General features: G+C 44.4%; 1 long non-coding RNA gene across 1 annotated transcript in view; it reads right to left on the bottom strand.

Annotated features, from left to right (window-relative positions):
- Window positions 1–893: 893 nt before the first annotated feature.
- LOC123995968 overlaps window positions 894–6000 on the bottom strand; it is a 28522-nt gene continuing 23415 nt past the window's right edge. Inside the window, exons 2-3 of the long non-coding RNA XR_006831930.1 lie at window positions 1127–1165; window positions 894–1024 (exon numbers count right to left, since the gene is read on the bottom strand). This is a non-coding gene — a long non-coding RNA (uncharacterized LOC123995968). The remainder of the gene's footprint in view (window positions 1025–1126; window positions 1166–6000) is intronic.

Below are 6000 nucleotides of genomic sequence, written 5' to 3'. Positions count from 1 at the left end.
TACTTCTCCTGTCCTATTCGGTGTCCTGTGTAAATCTAAGTGTGCGTTCTCTAATTCTCTCCTTCTCTCTTTCTTTCTCTCTCTCGGAGGACCTGAGCCCTAGAACCATGCCCCAGGACTACCTGACATGATGACTCCTTGCTGTCCCCAGTCCACCTGGCCATGCTGCTGCTCCAGTTTCAACTGGCCTGGGCCCTAGGACCATGTCCCAGGACTACCTGACATGAGGACTCCTTGCTGTCCCCAGTCCACCTGGCCATGCTCCTGCTCCAGTTTCAACTGTTCTGCCTTACTATTATTCAACCATGCTGGTCATTTATGAACATTTGAACATCTTGGCCACGTTCTGTTATAATCTCCACCTGGCACAGCCAGAAGAGGACTGGCCACCCCACATATGCTCTCTCTAATTCTCTCTTTTCTTTCTCTCTCTCGGAGGACCTGAGCCCTAGGACCGTGCCCCAGGACTACCTGACATGATGGCTCCTTGCTGTCCCCAGTCCATCTGACTGTGCTGCTGCTCCAGTTTCAACTGTTCTGCCTTATTATTATTTGACCATGCTGGTCATTTATGAACATTTGAACATCTTGGTCATGTTCTGTTATAATCTCTACCCGGCACAGCCAGAAGAGGACTGGCCACCCCACATAGCCCGGTTCCTCTCTAGGTTTCTTCCTAGGTTTTGGCCTTTCTAGGGAGTTTTTCCTAGCCACCGTGCTTTTACACCTGCATTGTTTGCTGTTTGGGGTTTTAGGCTGGGTTTCTGTACAGCACTTTGAGATATCAGCTGATGTACGAAGGGCTATATAAATAAATTTGATTTGATTTGATTTGATTGTTGCCCACCACTAGTAACTGTGTGCAGTACATCTCTGTTATCTCTGTAAATGATCTAATGGGTAACATTAAGGAAATATAGGAAAGAGCGTTTTGAAGTACCAAGTATCATGACTTGTTGGGAGGATTTCTCAGTTCATATCAACTAACCTGGTGTTCCTCTGGTCCTCATCAACTGGGATATCTCTGTTGGAAGAGTCAAACCAACCCCTGTGAATATGAATCCATCAGAAAATCCACATTATAGCATCATTAGGGTGTAATAAATTAACAGAAACTTGATCTTACCCATTGAGCCTTTCATTGAAGAAGCTGTAGTGAACATACCTTTCGGAAGAGAGGAGAAAATCAATTCAAGTCTGTCATGAAAACATTTAAAGGCCTTATTACACAAAATGTGCTGCTTTTCTTCTACATCAGATTAGCAGCTTGTCTTTGAAGCCTAATTTATACGCAACGCAATAATGCAATTAGCTACTGAAAATGGGGATCCAGCTTAGTTGAGTTGAGTTACAAATTATGAGCTACACAAGTTTACATGATCCTTACATTATCCTTACATTACCTTGGATGTGGTGTGGGCAAAGCCTCATTCATGCTACATGCGTGTGTGCATCTATTAACCTGAAGTGCAAACCATAGTGTATATAGTAGTATATAAATGTAAGCAAGATATTCAAACTATACAGGAGCTTTTCAATTAAACCAGATTGCACACTTGAATAATGCAATGATTAAAAAAAGTGTGAAATGTTTTTATTTTTAAAAGGGTTTAATCTTTAGCTATTACGACAACAATGATGCGTTATTATGCATGGGCATGTGGCCTCAGAGAGAAAATGTGTTCATTTAAAACCAGGTGAGTAATATGTGAAGTAAACGCTCATCCTGGTGAGTAACTTTCCCTTAAGAATCCTCAACGAAATGTATTAAAATCGAATAGTTAAAATTCAAATACAGAGTGACCTTAGATTGTGACAAATTGCCTCACTTGACCGCTGCTCTTGAATCATTCGCACGGTGAAAGCCCGCCGCGCTATGAAACCTTTTGCAGACACTTTGATATTACCAGCCGCAGTTGAAATGGTAAAAGCAAGGAACAGAAACTACAAACATCAACACCTTTGTCAGAAAACACTGTGGAACTGAGAAGTGATGGCATCAAATCAAGAAGAAACTCTAACTGAACGACTCCAACTCCCCACCTTTATGTTCTCCACATGGACGTTAGCTGTGGGGTCCGAGACGCCCCTGCATTGTCTATAGTTCTCCACATGGACGTTAGCTGTGGGGTCCGAGACGCCCCTGCATTGTCTATAGTTCTCCACATGGACGTTAGCTGTGGGGTCCGAGACGCCCCTGCATTGTCTATAGTTCTCCACATGGACGTTAGCTGTGGGGTCCGAGACGCCCTGCATTGTCTATAGTTCTCCACATGGACTTTAGCTGTGGGGTCCGAGACGCCCCTGCATTGTCTATAGTTCTCCACATGGACGTTAGCTGTGGGGTCCGAGACGCCCCTGCATTGTCTATAGTTCTCCACATGGACGTTAGCTGTGGGGTCCGAGACGCCCCTGCATTGTCTATAGTTCTCCACATGGACGTTAGCTGTGGGGTCCGAGACGCCCCTGCATTGTCTATAGTTCTCCACATGTCGCGGCATGCTATTCACGAGGACATTGTCTATAGTTCTCCACATGTCGCGGCATGCTATTCACGAGGACATTGTCTATAGTTCTCCACATGTCGCGGCATGCTATTCACGAGGACATTGTCTATAGTTCTCCACATGTCGCGGCATGCTATTCACGAGGACATTATCTATAGTTCTCCACATGTCGCGGCATGCTATTCACGAGGACATTGTCTATAGTTCTCCACATGTCGCGGCATGCTATTCACGAGGACATTGTCTATAGTTCTCCACATGTCGCGGCATGCTATTCACGAGGACATTGTCTATAGTTCTCCACATGTCGCGGCATGCTATTCACGAGGACATTGTCTATAGTTCTCCACATGTCGCGGCATGCTATTCACGAGGACATTGTCTATAGTTCTCCGCATGTCGCTACTAAAGGAGTCCTTTCTCCTGACTCTGAAAAGCACCAAAAGACAGATGCACAGGGCCCCTGCTCATCTGCGTGAACGTGCCTCAGGCATGCTGCAAGGAGGCATGAGGACTACCGATGTAGCCTGGGCAATAAATTGCAATGTGCGTACTGTGAGACGAGCAAAATAACAACACAATGACATGCAATCACATGAATTGTTACTCTCTCTAATTAATGGTCCGTATGTAGCCAAACGTAGTTGCTGTTCGTTCCATTTGTTTCGGAAATGGATAAATAGTAAAAAGAATAGTCCATAGAGACACATACCAGCTCTACTTGTAATACTGCTACTACCCGCAGTACTACACCTACACCTGTCGACGACACAAGTTGTTCTGCTTCCACAAGCACATCCAATGCCAGCATCAGTAATTCTACATGTTGTTGTTAGCCCAGCTAGCATGTTAGCATGGACACTGACAGGTTGTTAGCCCAGCTAGCATGTTAGCATGGACACTGACAGGTTGTTAGCTCAGCTAGCATGTTAGCATGGACACTGACAGGTTGTTAGCCCAGCTAGCATGTTAGCATGGACACTGACAGGTTGTTAGCTCAGCTAGCATGTTAGCATGGACACTGACAGGTTGTTAGCCCAGCTAGCATGTTAGCATGGACACTGACAGGTTGTTAGCTCAGCTAGCATGTTAGCATGGACACTGACAGGTTGTTAGCCCAGCTAGCATGTTAGCATGAGCACTGACAGGTTGTTAGCCCAGCTAGCAGTGACACTGACAGTTGTGACTCTGATGCAGCCCAAGAGCTACTGCCTCCTTACTCAGGAAAGCACCGAACAACAGACCTGGATGTTGGCCCATCGAAGAGGCGCAAATATGATGACAACTACATTGATTTGGGGTCCACTTGTGTTGGGAATAGTGCCTTTCCTCAGCCACAAGTGTGTTATATGTGCACAAGTATTATCTCACAACTCGATGAAACCTTCACTCTGGCTCAGACATTTAGAAACAAAACATGCCAATTTGAAAAATAAGAGAGAAAATGTGTTTCTTTTAAAACCAGGTGAGTAATATGTGAAGTAAACGCTGATCCTGGTGAGTAAAAATAAGCCACAGGAGTTTTGAGCGAGAATTATGATGCCTTTTGAATAGTAGGACATGTATAAAAACAACAGATACCATTAATTAGAAGGGGCTAGAAGAATCGTATATGGTGAGCTACCGAGTGGCTAGGACAGGCAAACCCCATACTATCGTGGAGGACTTCATTATTCCTGATGCCGTAGATATGGATGGAACAATGCTAGGGGAAAAGGCCCAAAAAAACTACACAGAAAATGCCTTCATCAAACAACACTGTTTCACAACGCATCAGTGACCTGGCAGGAGATGTTTTGAAACAATTACTGCTTTGCATACAAGCCAGTAATTTATATGCTTTACAGCTGGATGAGTCAACAGACACCTGGCACAGCTCCTGGTATATGTCCGTTATGTTTATGGGGGGTGAGTTAAGGAAGACTTTCTCTTCTGCAAACCACTGGAAACCAGGACAACAGCAGAGGATTTTTTAAAGTACTGGACAGCTTTGTGACAACAAATCAAACTTTATTTGTCACAGATACAACAAGTGTAGACTTTACCGTGGAAACGCTGACTTACAAGCCCTTAACCAACAGAGTAGACTTTACTGTGAAATGCTTTACTTACAAGCCCTTAACCTCTCCAACAAGTGCAGTTCAAGAAGAAGAAAATATTTACCAAGTAGACTAAAATAAAAAGTAACACAATAAGAATAACAATAACGAGGCTACATACAGGGGACACCAGGTACTGAGTCAGTGTGTAGGGGTACAGGCTAGTTGAGTTAATCTGTGTGAAGTGACTATTGACTTGGGTGACTGGAATCTCTGACAATTTAATGGGCATTTAGTTTAATTTAGAGGTCCTGGATGGCAGAAAGCTTGGCCCCAGTGACGTCCTGGGCTGTATGCACTACCCTCTGTAGCGCCATACAGTCAGATGCCGAGCAGTTGCCATACCAGGCGGTGATGCAACCATTCAGGATGCTCTCAATGGTGCAGCTGTCGAACCTTTTGAGGATCTGGGGACTCATGCCAAATCTTTTCAGTCTCCTGATGGGGAAAAGGTTTTTGTTGTGCCCTCTTCACGACTGTCTTGGTATGTTTGCACCATGATAGTTCATTGATGTGAACACCAAATGGACTTTGGTGGTCAAGATGTGTTGGTATCTGTACTGATGGCTCAAAAGCCATGACAGGGAGACATAGTGGAGTGGTAACGCATGTGCAAGCAGTTGCTCCCGACTCCACTTGGGTACACTGCATCATCCACCGAGAGGCCAAGGGAAAACCTGACAGCTTGAAAGACGTTTTGGACACTACAGTGAAAATGGTTAACTCTGTTATAACAAGGCCCCTGAACTCTCGTGTATTTTCTGCACTATGCAATGATATGGACAGCGACCATGTAACGCTTTTACAACATACAGAAGTGAGCTGGTTATCAAGGGGCAAAGTATTGACACATTTCTTTTCAATTGAGAGACAAGCTCAAAGTTTTCTTTACTGACCATAATTTTCACTTGTCTGACCGCTTGATGATGACGAGTTTCTCACACGACTGGCCTGTCTGGGGGATGTTTTTTCTCACCTGAATGATCTGAATCTAGGATTACAGAGACTCTCCGCAGCTATGATCAATGTGCTGGAGATAATTGAGGCTCTTCTCTGTCTGCATTAACAAGAACAACACACAGTTCTTTCCATCATTTTATGGATTTATGTGTGCAAATGAACTCAAGCTTACGGACAATGTCAAATGTGATATAGTGAAGCACCTGAGTGAGTTGGGGGCTCAATTACGCAGGTACTTTTCCTAAACGGATGACACAAACAACTGGACTCATTATCCCTTTCATGCCTTGCCTCCAGTCTACTTACCGATATCTGATCAAGAGAGCCTCATCGAAATTGCAACAAGCGGTTCTGTGAAAATGTAATTTAATCAGAAGCCACTGCCAGATTTCTGGATAGGGCTGCGCCCAGAGTATCCTGCCTTGGCAAATTGT

Source organism: Oncorhynchus gorbuscha, linkage group LG14, assembly GCF_021184085.1.
Source record: "Oncorhynchus gorbuscha isolate QuinsamMale2020 ecotype Even-year linkage group LG14, OgorEven_v1.0, whole genome shotgun sequence".
Taxonomy (NCBI): Eukaryota; Metazoa; Chordata; class Actinopteri; order Salmoniformes; family Salmonidae; genus Oncorhynchus; species Oncorhynchus gorbuscha.
The sequence above is the reverse complement of the archived record's forward strand: the minus strand, read 5'-3'. Positions and strand labels throughout refer to the sequence as shown.